The sequence below is a fragment of the Pelodiscus sinensis genome, chromosome 4 (assembly GCF_052426305.1).
Source record: "Pelodiscus sinensis isolate ZL-2025 chromosome 4, ASM5242630v1, whole genome shotgun sequence".
NCBI classification, from domain to species: Eukaryota; Metazoa; Chordata; order Testudines; family Trionychidae; genus Pelodiscus; species Pelodiscus sinensis.
Window position 1 is genome coordinate 95197463 of NC_143055.1, and position 18656 is coordinate 95216118.

At 39.8% G+C, this 18656-nt stretch overlaps 1 long non-coding RNA gene across 1 annotated transcript in view; it reads right to left on the minus strand.

Moving 5' to 3' along the window:
- The window catches only part of LOC149524552 (uncharacterized), a 157801-nt gene extending 144460 nt beyond the window's left edge, over positions 1 to 13341 (minus strand). The window contains exons 1-2 of the long non-coding RNA XR_016349465.1: positions 13255 to 13341; positions 2918 to 3111 (exon numbers count right to left, since the gene is read on the minus strand). This is a non-coding gene — a long non-coding RNA (uncharacterized LOC149524552). The remainder of the gene's footprint in view (positions 1 to 2917; positions 3112 to 13254) is intronic.
- Positions 13342 to 18656: the final 5315 nt, after the last annotated feature.

Consider the following 18656-nt stretch of genomic DNA (forward strand, 5'->3'; position numbering starts at 1 on the left):
TTTAAACAACTACTCAAATAGACAATAAGGGTGTGGTCTACACAGAACTCTAAACTCAAATATCTTATTTTGTATCTATTTTGAAATTTGGCACATCTACATAGTACCAAACTTTTAAATAACTCACTATTTCAGGCCATCCCTTATCCCTTGTGCAATGAAGTTTACCAGGATGGTGAAATAGGACGCCTGTTATTTTGAAAAAATGGGTGGCTCGTGTAGACGTAGCTATTTCAGGATACCTCTAGTATCTCAAAATAGCCATGCAGTGTAGACATACCTTTCCCTAAGAAGATCTGGCTAAGGGTCATGATTCTAATTGCGCTTTTTTACTTTCTTCTTTGAAGGCAGAATGTGTTTTTGAAACATATTTGTACAAGTTCTCCAATTCTTCATTGTATAAGGCAAATACTCAGTTATGATTTCAACCCTTAGGAACTGAAGTCTGTAAAGTAATTATGGAAAAAACTCCTTCACATCTTTATTTTTTCCCATGTAAATCTGAAGCATTAGAAGACCTGCCTTGTCTGTTGGATCCCTCCCTACCCACCTCACATCTCCAACCCACGATTTTCAAAAGCGTTCATCACTGGACTAGCTTAGCTCTCGCTGAAGATGTTGGGATTTTAACATTTATTTCAATGATAGCAGAGGTAAGGCAATGCTGAGTGCTTGTGAAAATTCTACCCTCTCTTTCTTACCACAGTGTCCATCCTGCTCTATTTACTCCCATTTGCCCCCACTAGTCTATTCACTATTAATCTTAGCACAGTTAGAGAAGTTCAAAGCATATCCCCATTCCTCCAATTTGCTTAAAAATTCCTGTTCATCCACTTCTCCCACAAATGGCTCCATATTTTCTTCTAGACTCCTACAAACTGAATACCTTCCCCTCCCTAATCCAAAAAGCTCACTATACCCTCTTTAATTTTAAAAACCCCTTGCTCTGGTGTGGGATACCCACAGGAAATCAGCCAATTAAATAAATCTAAAATAAGCTGCATTTGGGTATAGTTATTTATTTTTATTGCTAATTACACAAGTGAAATATCATCATCACTTCATCTTCCCTTCCCATCTATCTATTGTTTCTTACACTCAGTTTCTGTGTGTTGCTATAAATGATTGTAAACTCTTCTAAGCAGAGATCATGCCTACTTGTATGCCATTAGAAAGCCCCTAGAACAACGGGGGTACTTTTAATATACAATAAATATAATAATTAAGACTAAGAGTAGGGTTAAATATAGAGTGACATGGGTTAGTCACTCTGTACTAGGACTTGATTGGCCTTTTGGGGTCATTCTGTGAATATTTTTTTCTGGCCACAATTGAACTCAGTTTGGAAATTCACAAACATATTGTTAAGTGCAACATCATGTCTGTAGAAGACAGACAAATCTATAAGTCACGTTTCTTATCAGTCCTAATGTCAGCCATTGGTATGCACCCTTTGAAAGAAAGGAATTACAAATAATTCCCTATGAAGGAACTTTCACTCAAGGGATCTTCGGATCTTGTTCCTTGGACCAAATAGCCAACATGCCACAGTTGAGAAGAGAAAGAAAATGGTCTAAGTTTCTACTGCCCTGAATTAATTTTTTAAAAACATCAAAATTATCCCAAAATAGATCATTTCTGGGCAAAGAATAAACATGAGACTGTTCAGTTCAATACTGTATGTAGGATTTGGGGTTCAGTTTGGGGATTTTTGTTTTGTTTTGAAAAAGAGAAAGGAACATTATATGACACTGAAAATAAGCCCTTCGTTTTTAATCCTGCAAATTTTTTAAATTTAAGTATTTCTACTGAGTAGCTCAAGGGGACCCGTGTATTGGGTTGTAGATATAGATCTTGTTATAGTAATTGAATTAGGTCACTAGGGGTCAGCTCAGCCGGTTTGGGCTAGCTCCAGTTAGTTCTGTATTATGCAATAAAATGGACACTTGCAACTACTCAAACTCTCTGTTTTTCCACTGATTTCTTCTTCAACTGTGGAACTCCACATGATATAACAGGACTGCTTACATGTTTCACGTTAAGCACATGAATAAGTGATTGAAGGTCATGAGAGTGAACAATACGTTTTCACCTGTATCACAGCTAGCGTGATGTCACAACTTATGCTCTCTGTTCATCTCTAGGTATGCAGACTGTGCATCAGATGCCATTGCATAAAGATGGCTACCAAGAAATCTGTTCATATTCGATTCCACACCTGACACTCTTAATATATTTTCTTTTTGTTCCTTGATTAGTCTGTATTCACGACTCTTTGCAGAAGTAACTGTGTGACCAGACAAACTAAAATCCTTTTCTATGCCAATTTTTCTGAAATCCAAACTAAAATCTGGAAATTTTTGGATTACTGTAGCGCATACTATTTTTTTTTTAATGTCAGATGCTTCCTGACATGCTCAGGCCTATGGAAATGGAACATATTTTCTCATTAGATTAATTAATGGCTCTGCTTGGGTGGCATAATTTAGTCTAAATTTCCTTTACTTTAGTATTCTGTCATACCTACAAAGGATCTTATTTTTGTTATGTTTTGTGGTGTCTTTAAATTTTTATGACTTCACTCTGTTTAGTCTGTGTGTAATCCTTCTTTTGAAACCTAATGTCCAAGAAAATTTACAGGTTTTTCTTAAGACCGGCACTTTTTACATTTTATGGTCATTCTTGTTTCTTTACTTCTCCTTAGAACACCATGCAAGTCCTTAAGGTGTAGTTCACAGCTCAGGGAATTTATGATTACATCGGCAAAGCAAACTAAAACGGTGTGATATATTAAGCCTGACAAGATGCTGTTCATTAATCTTTGAAATATAGCCAGGTGTGATGTAGTTAAGAGACTTCCAACAAAGAAAGCTGAACACATTTCCTACTGGCTCTGTGAGAGGGACCCTTTCCTTACCTCATCTGGGAGAGCCGCTGCCAGGGTGGGGACTGTAAGCAGGGCGTCGTTTCAGAAACATTTGGTCGGGAGGGAGAGACCGGGTAATCCTTTTCTATGCCAATTTTTCTAAAAACCTGTTCAACTTACACTCTCTTTTCATGGCCCGGTTAAGAATACTGAGCCCTGATTTTCCCAGGAAACAGCTTGAAGAGCTAGAGGGAGAAGAAAAATAAGAAATGAATTTTAAACAAGTAGAGAGGACAATCACAGGCACTTTGCACAAAGCTCAAGAGCAGAAATCCACACAGTCCATGCACGCTGATAAGTAGAAGGCTACAATTTGATCATGGCGGAGGTTTTTTTATGGAAATTAAGTAAATGTGGTGAAAATGCAACTCCAAAATAAAACACAGTCCCCATTTTTAATTAACGCATTAACAATCTAGCCACGGCAGGACTAGCGAACATCTTTGTGAACAAAGTAGTGATCCTCAAGTTTGAAAAATATTTTGAATTTTTAGCATTCGTTTTCAAATTCATTTATTTGCTTCTCTTACTACTGTTTCTATACATACTAGACATGCCCCCATCTATGGAATGTTTTTCCTGAGCTTCTCCACGAGGCCATATCCCCTTCCATTTCTGCCATAGGACAAAAAATTACACGAATTTTCAATTTCCAATTAAATTAAAGCAAAATTAAATTCCCATTAAAGTTAACAAAAACTGAGCAATCATAGCCGTAGCCCTTAGGATGGCCTGGCAAGTCTTAGTCACAATGACTACAAGAAATGGGCCAAAGACCTTCATTTTATATATAAGCAAAATTGATATTTTGCTCTACCCTACTGTGCCCTGACTTTGCAGTAACTATTTAGTTCTATAGTCTGTGTGCTACTTCCCACTACTTCTCCCTGTCATTTCATCATACTTTTCATTATGTCCTGTTGGAAATTAGATGGTAAACTCTTTGACACACAGACCATGCCTGCTCATTCATACTGATATGCACTTTATTCATATTTGAGTGCTGTAAAAATAAGTGTGTATATAACACATTAGTACTGGGTTATAAAATAATTTAAACAAAACCTTTTAAAATTTAGAATTGAATCCATTATATCTGTGTTCCTGACTCTCACATTGACTTTCTGCAAATATTCTAACAAAGCTGCATTTACTGGCAGGAATGATTCATAGAGGAAAATTTTAGAATATATTGAAAAATATTCAATAGTGAAAGTGAATTTTTATTTTGAGAACATCAATTTTTGCACCCAAAACTAGTTTTTTTAGAGTTATGCACATCCAACTGGAGAATAGAAAGAGATTATGTGATCTGTATATCCAGTCAAGAGTAAGTTTGAATGCTGTCTAACGTGCATGGTAATTAACTGTTTGCTATCTTCAGACAAAAAGTTATTCATTTAATGTATGTAGTTAAATGAATAGTTTCCAATAACTGCATATGAGGCTATTTGCAAATATAAGTACAAATCATCAAATAAATTATTCACTATGAAGTATTCACAGTTCTAGTCTAGGTTCTATTGCTACTTCCTAAACTAACATTACATTTTTTCCATGTACAGATTGGATATATTCCTGCCTTGGAACTGCATTCGAGATGCCTTGGCATGAAGAGAGTAACTCTTGTTTTTGCTAGAACTGTACTAGTGGTATACCTCAGTCCCACAATGCTTGCCCTATACAGGGCCATTACAGTTTTTTTACAGCTACTTTCTGTTGTAACACAGGAATTTGGCAGAGACTAATATTTCTAAGTAGCTACGTATTTGAGAACACAGTGACTGTATAACAAGTGTTCTTCTGCATGAAATGCTATTGACCATAGTTTGACACATCATTTCTGCAGCCGAAGCATTAGCCAAAGTTAACATTGTTGCTGGGTATGACTGTAAACCAGATAGCTGGCTCACCAGCATCTTTCTTCTTGCGATCATTGAAATGGATCCACCTTTACCTATATTGTTCTACATATTACAGTTCACTTATTTTGATGGATCAAAGCTGTGGTAAATACTTTAACATTAAATTCAACTTTCAGATACAGGTAGACACAAAACCACTATTCCTGTATACCAAACTCTGGAGAAGTTTGGATCCACTCCAGATTTAAATAATCCTTGTCACTATAACTTGACTAGGGACGTTAAAATGTGTTTAATTATGTAATCGTGTAACCACTGAAAATGTCAGTGGTTAAACGAGGAGGCCCTAAGCTTGACAGACCAAATCCTTGGAGCCAAAAACACAAACTTGCATTCCTTTTTAGGGAGACACCAACCGTGGAAAATTTCAGAAAGCAGGGAGGTTTTGAAAACAGGGAGTTATTGAGAAACTGTTTTGCAATTATAACTATGGCCACAGCTCTGTTGTTTCCACATCCTAATCTGTCAACTGACCACAGCTGACCTGTTCATTTTGGAATATTTGTGAATGAATATTGCAGTTCATAGGCTTTTAATATTAAATGTGATTTCTAGCAGAATTTGACATTTATATTTGTTGTGTAAGATTTTTTTTCTTCCATCCATAAATGTTCCAATTTGCTGGAAAGAATAGTACATTTCCATTTACTTTGAATTGCTATTGTCAAACTTTATCTCTAAATAAAATAATTAAAATAAAGTATAATTTGTTACAAGATTCTTCTTAATATTGTACAAAAGCATTGATTTCTCTTTATTTGAATACAGGAAATTAAGTAAGAATATTGCAAATTTTGTTCCACATCAACCCTCCAAAACTTTGGCATCAAAGATTCACTAATTTATTGTTGTTAATATATTGTAATTTGTATACTAAAAGATTTACCTGGCATTGCTCAGGTCCTTCAGGGCAGGGGGTTGGAGGGTAGAGAGAGGCTCAAGGTAGGGGTGGGAATGGGAGTCAGGACAGGAGATTGGGGAACACAGGAGTGCTCAGGAGAGAAGAGAGAGAGCTCGGAGCAGGGATGTTCCATGCATCTGTATGATTAAACTGGAATTTCAGTGAACGTTAGAATGCACAACTGCAGTGCGAAGTACAACAAAATCTGATGTAAGGTTACAACAGCAAGGAGTAGTAAGCAATGGACTTCATTCCTCAAGAGCTAGCGAATGTCTTAGAAACGGTCAGAAATTCACTCATCTAAAAAGATAAATGATGCCAGAAGAGAAAATTATTTGGGAATCCCAAGGGCTTTAGGGCCATTATACAGCTGATCTATTTCAGAGCAAAGCTTGCTGAAGTTGTCCAGAAGCCCATCATTCTTAACAGCAGGCCCACAATTCAAGTCTTACCACTTTTGAGGTACACAAGCAGGACTATTTATTCAGTCAGTAAGCCTAGTAATCAGGTCCTAAAACTCCAGTCTCTGTCAATTCAGTGCACCCTCAGATCCTTGGATGGGTCAAGGTCAGTCAGCTACCTTGCCAGTAACCTTTGTCTTCTCTGTCTCAGGGCTAAGCATAGGGGAACCCAAGTGGATAAGTGGACCCAGGCCCTCCCATTGCCTTGGGTCCTGGGGTTGAGGGCCTTGAGTGTGAGAAAGTGTGGGATGGCCTGGATTTTGCTCACCTTTCCCTTGGCTACTTCTTGCCACACCCACTGCCTCAAGTTTGCAGCACAGGTATCACTGGATTGCAGTGCTGGTTTCAAATCCCAGAATTGTTTCAAGCAACTTTCAGTGTTTTTACACACATAGAATCCAACCCCCTGCCCAAAGCAGGAGCAACCCTCACTAATCATCCCAGCCAGGGCTTTGTCAAGCCGGGAAATTAAAACCTCCAGGATTGGAGATTCCACCACCTCCTTACATAACCCATTCCAGTGCTTCACCACCCTCCTACTAAAATAGTTTTTCCTAATATCCAACTTAGACCTTTGCCACTGAAACTTGAGACCATTGCTCTTCATTCTGTCATCTGTCACCACTGAGAACAGCCTCTATCCTTCCTCTTCGGAACCTCCCTTCAAGTAGTAAAAAGGCTTCTATCAAATCCTCCCTTATTCTTCTGTTTTGTTGACTAAATAAGTCAAAATCCCTTAGCCTCTCCTTGTAAGTCATGTGCTCCAGCCCCCTAATCATTTTGGTTGCCCTCCACTGGACTTTCTCCAAAGCGTCCACATCCTTTCTGTAATGGGGAGCCCAGAATTGGATGCAGTACTCCAGATGTGGCCTCACCAGTGCCAAATAAAGAGGAATAATAACTTCTCCAGATCTGCTGGCAATGCTCCTCCTAATTCACCCTAATATGCCATTAGCCCTCTTGACTATAAGGACACACTGTTGACTCATATCCAGCTTCTCATCCACTGTAATCTCCAGGTCCTTTTCTGCCAGACTGCTGCTTAGCCAGTCGGACCCCAGACTGTAACAGTACTTGGGATTCTTCCATCCCAGTGCAAGACTCTGCACTTGTGCTTGTTGAACCTCATCAGATTTTTTTTGGCCCATTCCACCAATTTGTCACTCTGGACCCTATCCCTACCCTCCAAAGTATCTTCCTCTCCCCCTAGCTTAGCGTCATCTGTGAACTTGCTGAGGGTGCAATCCATCCTCCTCATCTAGGTCATTAATAAAGATGTTGAACAAAACTGGCCCTAGAACCAATCTTGGAGGCACTCCGCTTGAAACTGACCATCAGCCAGACATTGATCACCACCCATTGAGCCTGACAATCTAGCCATCTTTCTATCCATGTTACAGTCCCTTTATCCAATCCATACTTCCTTAACTTGCTGGCAAGAATACTGCAGGAGACGGTATCAAAAGCTTTGCTAAAGTCAAAGTATATCACATCCACTACTTTTGCCATATCCACAGAGCCAATCTACAGAAGGCAATCTATGATAATCAGGTTTGTTAGGCATTACTTGCCTTTGGTGAATCCATGCTGACTATTCCTGATCACTTTTCTCTCTTCCAAGTGCTTCAAAATAGATTCCTTAAGGATCCTTGCCACGATGTTTCCAAGGACTGAGGAATCTATAGTTCCCTGGATTCTCCTTCTTCCCTTTTTTAAAGATAGGCACTATATTTGCCTTTTTCCAGTTATCTAGGAGCTACCCCGAGTTTTCAAAGATAATGGGCAATGGCGCTACAATCACATGGGTACCTCGTGGGTAATGTCTAACGTGGAGGAGGGAAGTTTCACAGCCAGACCTCCTCAGTAATGCCTTCTTTTCTATTGTTCAGGAAAGTCTCTCCTGCTGCCTCACCTCTGCTCCCCATCTGGGCTGCTAGAACTTTCTTTATAGCAGTCCTTTCCCCAGGAGCATGCTGGGCAGTGCCAAGCGGTGGCCTCAGAACTGCTCCTGCCCTTTCTCTGTTTCAGTATGGGGTTTGTAAACCCCCAGCACAAGGCACAGCTAAGGACCCAGCTATTTCTACAATCCTTTTTGAGATGATAGGACTGGAGCAAGCAAGAATAAAGCCACTTGGAAAATGGTGAAATCTGTGACAAAATGGAAAGTCTGACCCTTTATATATGGAACCTATAGATCACAGCAACAAAAACAATGAAAATGCATTACACAGAAAAAAACCTGATTCAGTTGCATTTTTCTGTTCTCATTGATTCTGAAAAATTCCTGTTATTTGCAGAAACTTTCAGGCAGGTTGTAATGACATGTCTCTCCCCCGATTAAAGTGTTAGGGGTGTCCCACTTCAGTATGAGCTTGCATTGTAACTTTGTATGCTAGTAAAAATCTTCAGTTTTTGGTGAGTATGTACACCTCATTAATAGCTGGCTTCCAAATATTTGCAATGAGCTAAAAAGGTTTCACTCGTCTTTTCATGTTGTTTATTAAACTTGTGATCCCTGAGTAATCATATCTATTACACAAAATTGAGCTGCCTCCACAGAACTGCATTCATGTCAAGATAGGTTTTTTTTAAGGCTGGGCAGATGGTGGTTAATCTATCAGGAGAAATGCATTTTCAAAAACGGGATGAAGCTCATCCCAAAGAGTAAGTTACAATGTGTGTATTCCACTTCCTTAAGACAAAAGGTCCATTTATTAAAAATGAATGATTTGTAACTAAGTGAACACCTAGGACCTGTTCATACAGTTTCCATTCCAGTCAAATAGTAAGTGTAAGTTCATTATGCCAGTAAATCAATAGCAAACTAGTGCAGCTCTCTTCAGATGAGAGTGCAAGCTGCCTACATAAAACCTCTAGTTGTCTAATGCTATGTCAAAGATAGATAATGTTCTAGCTGAAGAACTCAAAGCATTTTAAACATTAATTTATCCTCTTAATACAAATGATGAAGTAAATATAACTATTTTACAAGGAGGAACAGAGGCTTGTGTGACTTTAGAAAGAATCTGTTAACCAAGCAACAGGCTTCTCAGAACAAAGCTGCATGGTTTTAGATTAAAAAAAAGTCTGAGTTATTTACTCATTCATGCTTGCACACCTTGCTACCCTTCTTGTCAAGCTTAACGTGAAACCTCAGGTGAACCAAAAGGTTCTTCTAAACATGTGTGGAAATTTGTCATATCCTATGCCCACAAACTATTTGCCTGCTAAGAAAGCCAAAAGTTGTCATGTTTTCAAAACATTAGTTGCTGCTGAAATTGGATCCTTCTCTAAACAGAGTGGGAGGCTAATTTCATCCTATTTGCCTTTATACTTTGATTTTATCTTAATATTATTTTTGTTAAGACCACCCATCAACTAATTTATTTCATGTAACTCAATCCTGAGTTATCTGATCAATGTTTGAAGTCAGGCACAACTACCCAAAAAGACAGTTGGGTTTTTTTCATTGTAATCCATTTGATCACATTCTTATATGGTGGATCTTTCTCTCTTTAATTTAAACAATCAAAACAATCAATTAACATTTAAAAAAACAATATACTACATTAGTGGTGAGATATAAGGCAGAAGGGCAACTCTTACTGCTGAAAAGTTCTACACAATTTAACTTTGCAAGCAGTACTCAAGTTTCTAGTTCACGGAAGTAATTAATATCAGTTGATGTTTCTTTACAATGGCTGTATTTGCCACTACCCAAAAGAGTAAATTTTCCCCACTGAACCACATGGACAATTGTTTCAAATAATTATCAATATTGCAGATGTTTGAAAAGAAAAAAAATTGATTTTGTGGAAATTAAAGCAAACTTAACGTATTATTAAAACCATATTATAAAAAGTTCATCCTGAATTACAAATTATTTTTCCTTCAAACACCACTTAAGTAATTTTAGTTGTTGGGACAGGAAAACTTCAGTGTTGTTTAAAGTTCCATGGTTCCTCAGAAGACTGGGAATAACAGGTGTTTCAGTTCAAGGGATTGATTACAATAGTTGGCACAGTTTGGCTATTCTGCTACAACCTAAAACACATCAACACATTCCTAATGCAGTGTTTACCTGAAGAAGTAACCTGCATAACACAGCAGGAAATAGCAAAATACATGCTTGTTAAAAAATGTGATATGTAGTATATTGACTTAAAAAAAAATTTCCACATTGGATGTATTTTCAATATTTCTTTTAAAATGTGCCATCTAGTGGACCTAACGAAAAAACTCTTGATATATAATCTGCCAGTGTCGCATGTAGCATTACAAATTTTGCCACTTAGTAAGCTTGCAACCAAATCAACCAAAATCTTCTCTCTGACGGAAAGCTCTTCAGTCTATTCCCCCTTGTTTCTAGATGCTTTTGCAAACCATCAGTTCTCCTAGCCCCATGCGATAAGTGGTCTGACTGAAAAGAGAAAATAAATAAGACAGTCCTAGCAAAATACTGTTATTTATGAAAAACAACATTGTGGACTGATTAAAAAACTATGCAGCACAGAAAACATGAGAATGGGAAAAATAAATGCAGCTCTGTTACTAGTTTCTCTGCCAACTAATGTTTGAAATCTTCATAAGCTCTTGTTCAGATACAGATATTCTTAAAAATTCTTCCTTAGCCATAGGCAAGAGGGATTTAAGAAGACAAGAGATAAAAAGCCACAAAAATAACACCAGAGCTGTTAAGGAACAGCTGTGTGAATGGTTTGGAAGATGAAGAAAAGCAGTAAGATTGAGGAATAACTTCCAACTTAATAAAAGGATTTCTAATTGGGAAAAATACAAAAAAAGTGTTTTAGTTAGAAAATTACATTTAAAAATATTCTGTAAATGTGTATTATGAAATAGAATGAGAGAAAGATACCACATTTCTGTTAAGCAATTGTAACTAATTGCTCCTAAAAATGTAGGTTGAAAATGTAGGTTGCAATCTGTTCTCATCACATTATTACTTTACAAGAAGGGCTAACATGCGATTATACAGTTAATTGTGATTAATTGTGCAATTTAAAAAATTAAACAGTATTAATTGTACAGTTAAACAATAGCAGCATACTGTTTATTTTCAAATATTTTGGATGTTCTCTAAATTTTCAAATATACAATGCAGAATACAAAGTTACAAAGGTCACTATATTTTATTACAAATATTTCCAATGTAAAAATTTAAAAAATGTATTTCAATTCACCTTATAAACACACTGCAGTATTCTCTATCATGAAAGCTGAACTTACAGATGTAGAATTATGTACAAAAAACCTGCATTTGAAAACAAAAAGTAAAACTGTAGAGCTTACAACTCAACTCAGTCCTACTTCCAGGTCAGCCAATCACTCAGACAAAAAAGTTTCAGAAGAAAATGCTGCCTGCTTTTTGTTTACCATGTCATTTGAAAGTAAGAATAGGTATTCAGATGGCACTGATCTATTGACATTGCAAGATTTTACATGCCAGATGCACTAAAGATTCATACATCCTTTCATGCTTCAACCACCATTCTAGAGGACATACTTCCTTGCTGATGACAGGTTCTGTTTGATAACTAGCCAAAGGAGCACGGGCTGATACATATTCATTTTCATCAGCATGAGTCAGATGCCACCAGCATTTCTTTTTTGGTGGTTTGGGTTCTGTAATCTCCTCAGAGTATTGCTTTCAGGAGTCTTAAAAGATCATGTTCCACACCTTGTCCAACTCAGGTTTTGGATGACACTTCAGATTCTCAAACCTTGGATTGAATGCTGTAGCTATTTTTAGAAATCTCAGATTGGTATTTTTCTTTGTTATTTTTCAGTAGTTAAATAAATCAGTCCCATATATTGTATCTATCATGAGGCGTTTTTCCATCATGTTTATTTTTGGTTCCAAGCATTTCTGAGTTTCCTATATCATAAGAAATAGCATAATCCACAGATCTCGAAAGCATAGAGGTAAACTCAGGTGTAACAAAGAATTATTCATTATGAGCAAAATTGCCAAATTACTCATAACATTTTTAATGGTTTCCCCATACACTTATGTCCTTGGGTAACCAGGCTTCCAGTAGCATTATTGGTCCGTATTGCCTGAATGTGCTTTTCAGTGATGCATATATACATATTGACTGAGGTACAGAATAGTTCATTGTTAGGTTCTTACTGGGGCTGAGCAAAACCTTGTTGCAACATTCAAACCCATGTGTGCTAGGGTTGCTTTGAATGGTTTATGCTGCATTCTTTTGAAATGGATAGGGAAAGCTATGATTGGAACCATATGATCGGAAAGAGTGATGATAGCATGATTTATGAGCAGTCATGCTGATGCAGTATTTATCCAATGATATATTATGTACAGACAACCAAAGATGCTCCTCTAGTGGCACATAAGTGAGGTAGCTGGATGCAGTTATTCTGAAATGACTCCTAGATACTTAGGTTGTAAAAGAACTACAATGGCCTTAAGACAATCATGGAATCAGAGCCAGGAAGGAGGCAAAGGAGTTTGTTCATTTATACTTATCTTTGAAAACCCATCTCCATTAATCTTAGCACTTTTTGTTGCAGCTAGTAAATCTGGGTAGGCTCAATATTCCACAGATTTGGATGGGAAAATAGATACTGATTTCCAAGTTAGAAAATACCACATTTGTCTCTTGTAGCATGTCGCTTTGCCACAAGATCATGCTTGGGATACTTTTGATCTTCCCTAATTGGTTACAATCTGGATTCTGTTTTCTGTTATGAGTTGCACTTTCAGTTGTTTCCTCTTTTCAGTCAGTTTCCAGATGTTGTTAGTTACACATTTTTTCTTGACACATTGTATCCTTTCCTGAACTTCTACATGATCCCCTTCTGTGCACCCACCCCCATTCATCTTGTGATCTTAGTCAAGCTCTTGAAACCTGTTGTAAGTTAACATTAATTGGCAGTTCTTTTTTCCAGCTGTGTGTATTTCTTTAGAACACATACTTTAGGAGTTTTTCACCTTCTGTGAGCACATTTTAGAGTCCACCAAATTGTATCCATATCCAAGAATAACTCAAAACGCACCTTAACACCTGTAGAGATCCATGCAGAGCCAGATTCATAACTGCTTATGCAGCATTTCAGTGGGATCAGGTGATCCACTGGAGACCTTAAAAGGAAATGCAATTTATTCTTAAAATGTTAGCATCACTTCATATAGTTGCAAACATGTGTAGACCACCAACAATTTCTTAACTTGAAAAATAATTTAAAATGATCAGAGTAACGGAAGCCACCATCTTTCCTGTCAGCTGATTGATTGTGAGAAAGGAAGTGCTGAATGAGAATGGTAAAGAGAATTTCACAGTTTCTGAAGTCATTTCTTAGTAATCTTTTAATTTGGTTAAATCTGAATGATTCACACGGTCTGCATACATTTGTATGGTACTTTAACTAATACAAGTTCCTTTAAAATTGCTGTATGAGAATTCCTAGCATTGTTGCATGCCTTCATCTGTTTTGTTTTCCCTCCCATAAAGTTTCTGAAAACACAAACACAATTTGATTTCAGCTCTGTGCTTGCACTGTAATGGACCAAACAATCTCTACGCCCAAACACCCATGTACTCTGAGAAAGTCAAGTAAGGAGATATATTTTTTCTTGACATTTGATGCAGGTTACCAGGCAGAAAACAAATAGGAGAAGTTCTGGACAGAAGCTCTACAGAGCAGGAGAAGGTAACACACTGTATTAAAAGAAAGTAGCTTTTTCTGTGATTCTTTACCTTTGCCTAAACTTCGTTTCACCTATAGCAAATAGTGGCAGATCATATTTTGTGCCCCTCATGTTCTGTCATTTAGGAAAAGCTCTGGATCCACATTCATTTTCATCTTTAAATGTGATCACTCTAATTTCCAGCATCACATAAAGACATCACTAGAATGGCTCATTTTTTACAAGGAAACAGAAAGTGTTGCATCAGTCTTTCCCTTGACTCTCATATTAATACTCCATGTTTACCAGCAAGGCAGTTTCAGAGTGATGGGTATAACTTTTTCCTGTTCATTGACAGAAGTCCATGTGGGGGCTCCTCCTGGAGGAGAGGGTAGAAGTAAAATATGCATAGAGGAACTAGGGAAAACAGCGATGCAGAGAGAAGCTATTAGCTAGGATGGGAAGGGAGGGTGTCCCCAGCCTCTGTTTGCTAGAAGCTGGGAATGGGCAATGTGGGATGGATCACTTGATTGCCTATTCCAGCGGTGGCCAACCCACAGCTCACAAGCCACATGCAGCTCTTTGATGAAAAAAATTGCAGCTCGCGATTAAATTTTTTTTATTAAAAAATGATCGTCAGGCTGGCTGCTCCGCACAAGGTTGCTCTTGGACGGGCCACTCTGAGCCGCATTCCAGTGTTCGCGGCTGCCGCTCTGCTCATGCCTCCCCTCCCCCGGCCCTTCACACTTGGCATCCCAGCCAGAGTGTGCTCATGGTCAGCCCTCTGCGCTCGGCATCTCAGCCAGCGCGTGCTGAAGGACAGCCATGCAGCACACATGCCCCGCGCCTGCAGGGAGAGGTGTGTGGTGGTAGCAGCAGCAGCAGTGGCAGCAGCAGCTCCAGTTCTAGCTCCAGGACCCGGGTTGGGGGGGTGCCTGCCTCGGGGGGAGGGGATTGTGTTGGGAAGGGGTGCGTATGGTGCCCCAGCCAGCACATGCTCCTCAAAGTCAGCTGCTCAGCGTCCACGCCCCAGGGCCTGGAGGGAGACGTGCATGGCGACAGCAGTGGCAGCTCCGGGATAAGGGCATTAGATTGGGGCGGAAGGGGGGTTGGGTTAGAACGGGGGAGGGGGGCTGGCTCTGGGAGAGGAGAGGGGGATTGGGTTAGAGCAGGGGAGCTGGCTCTGTGGGAGGATGGGGATTGGGTTCGGGGGGGGGGGATGCGGGTGGGAGTAAGAATCCTGGTACTGCAAGGCAGCTCCAACTTCTCAGGAAGCACATGGCTGTCATGGGGAGGAGAGGAAGACCATGCGCTTCCTGAGAAGTTGGAGATGGCATGCAGTCCACACACACACACACACACACACACACACACACACACACACACACAGGCAGTCAGCAGTGGGGAGAGGTCCCCAGCCAAGTGGCAAGCCCCCTGTTTCAGGAAGAGCGCCAGCTGTTTATGGGAGGGGGAGGGAAGGAGGGGAAGACAGCCCGTGCACTTCCTTAGACCCGGGATCCCCAGGTACTGGCCAAGCTGTCCCTGTCCCCTCCCCCTAGCCAGCTCCCCCTCACACCAGCACCCTGTCCTCTGCCACCTACCCCAGCGCCTTGCCCCAGCACTCTGTCCTCTGTCCCCACCAGCACAGCTGGGGACACATTAGTGAGGCTTCAAATGTTTTTTGCATCTCACTTGTGTGGTCCCGACTGACTTTTCTGTGGGTCAGTGACCCCTGACTCAAAACAGGTTCCCTGCCCCTCTCATAAACAGAGATAACGCTGAAACATGTTGTGTTTGACATAATATTTTATTTAAAAATGAATTCTGGCCAACAAGCCTCCAGTTGGGACCAAGTCACCATCTGGCCACAGCATCTCTCCTCCCACGACTCCAAACCTGAGCCTACCATATGCTGGAACCCCATGTTCTGAGCCTCTCACATCCCCAAACTCCTGCACCCCCACATCCCCAGTCTTCTGCCACAACACTCCTGCACTATCCACACACTGCAAATCTGTCCTGAGCCCATCATACTCCCAGACTCCCTGCCCTGAGCCCCTCATGCACTCCAGCCCAAACTCCTGCACCCTCACAGCCACAAGCTTACAGCTTACTCAGCTCCCCAACCCTCCACCTGACCCCAAACCTCTCCAGCCTGTAGTTTCCTCTCTGAGCCAGCATCCTCTTCTCTACTTCCTCCTGCACCCAAATTCCTTCCCAGAGCTTGCCCCTCTCACTCATTCCCCTCCACCCTTTTTTTTTTTAACCATATGCCCTGGGATGGCGTACTGGCATTTGTTTTCCCCTGGCACAGCTTTTTTTTCCCCTCAACAACTCCTCCCCCTCCCGCACCCTCACCCCTACCCCGGTACGTGGCTTTTCGCACTCTATCCACTGCTATTTTAGCTCTTTGTCTCCAACAGGTTGGCCTATTCTGACCATTCCCTCTGAACCAATTGGAATTGGCCACTGCAGGAAGAGAGGCTACTAGGCTAGATGGACCTTTTATCTGACCCAATATAGCTGTTTTTATGTTATGTTATTATGTACTGAAATGCGAGTACATATAAGCATATAGCAAGTACATATAAGATTCCATATTTCATCATTACTTTGTTGATAATAAAATAATTTATCATGCTAAATGCAGAGGTATTGCACATTTATTCAAAGAAGGGAGTAGCAAAATGTGTTCTTTGCCAGCAATGTACCTAAATAGATGTATGCACTCATAGCAAAATGTGTCAGCTATGCTGTCTGGCCCCTGGCACCACCATTTGGAGGTCTTTACAGTGTGTTCAGTGTTTAGGCAGTTGACAAGCATGTTGTATAGCTTTCTCATCTTATCCTGAGATAAGATGCTTCTGGCAGTACTTTCACAGTTTTCAAAAGATGATATACTGCCTAGTTTGTTGTTGAATATAATCCCTTTCCCAGCAAAAGAGTAAAAACAAACATGACAGTTTTCATGTTTGTGACGTAGTGGGGGTATCAGGCTGGGGCTGTGGCGACCTCTGCTGTCTGTACCACTGTCCAGCAAGACAGGCGATGAGTCATTATGCAAAGAGGGTGTCTCCACCTGTCTGACCAGCTACTCCCCATCGAGAAAAACAAAGGAAGATGGAATGCCGCCCCTGGATGGGGGGCAGGGCTGGAGGAGAGTGAGTTAGTTTTCTGTCTGGGAGCATGGAGGAAGCAGCCTCAGTAACAGGCTGGGGGGTTTAAAAGCCGGATCCCCCCCCACATTAAGGGGAGCTGAGGCATCTTAGGCCTGCCCTGTAACCTGGTGACATCTGTGCTGTGCTGTATCCTGGAAAGGCAATAAACTCCCTCTGTTCTACCGGCTGGTGGAGTCTGTTCGTGCCATTTCGGGGATGCAGGAGGCAGGGGACCCCCACGTGCCGTCACAATGTTTCATTTAATTCTAACATTACAACTCACATATTTATTCAGGGATGGAATAGATTTTAAAAATAAATGAATGCAGTTATCAAAATGAGCATATACCTCACTGTTTGATTGACATTACCTACTACCCACTTTTATTCTCCTTTATTTATTGCACCATGTTGAATTTACATTAGAAGCCCTTGGGACAAAGTTCTTGAGTCAGGACCCTAGCCAGTGTAATTTGGTATATCTCCGCTAAAGTCAATGAAGTTGGGCTGAAGCTAGCTGAAGAGCTGTACTCTTTTCTGCAAAGTGCCTAACACACTTGAGTGCTTAAAGTAATAAATTATTTGATGAATAAGTTAGTGTACAGCAAATCAGAAGAGTACTCAACATTTATAACATTGAATAAAGACTCAGAAGCAGGCCCTATCATGGGGGTGGGTGGAGGGCAGGAGGACCATTTAGCTCAGGCCTCAGGAAACAAAGAGGCCTCAAATTTTGACATTTTTCTATCAAGCTGTATATATATATATATACATATACCTACACAACACTGATTTAAACCATTGTGGGACCTTGGGCCTTTGCCAATTTTGCAGTCACATCCAAGTTTTCATTTGTGTGACTGGAATAGCTTCTATGATTAATGATTCTACATTATGAAACAGTCTTTGCACAGTTTAAAGGTTTGGAAAGTGATAATTAATTCTGTTATGGTAAAGTGATTTTGCTTGGTCTGAGTTAGATGTTTATTTCTGATAGGAGATTTTTGTATTCCTGTTTTTTCTTGTGTGTCTTCACAATAACCATATCAGGCTCAGATGTAAGCTAGCTCTTCATTCAGTTTTAGATTAATCTTTAAAGGCTTTTTTGTGATAATAAACTTTTAATTCTAGTTGTTTAATTTGCCAGCTAACCTGGCAATCGCCCCGTGTTCATATTCGTAATAGCATACCAGTTATTAGAGGAATTTAATATCAGGAACATGTTAGCAGATGAAATATCAATACTTTAAAATAAGGCTATAAGGGCCATAGTAAATAACACCCCCAAAACCGTTATTATATAATATTAATTGCAAAGTATATACCATTAAAATTTTGTAAAGCCAATAGCCTTTAGCGAATTATTTTATTGTATCACTGGGTTTTAGAAGAACCCCTTTATAAAAATGAAGCCAAGATTTGAAAGTAAGAATCAGCAAAAGCTACAGTGAAGCAGCAATTAAGAGTTAAAAAAACAACATCATCATTTCTCACAGAAAAGATGCCTCAGCCATTAGACAGTGGCCATACTGACAGTGGTACTTCCAGTGCTGATGATGAAAACTTTGTACCCACAAATGACATTTCAATGCCACTGCCTCAACATGAGGAGG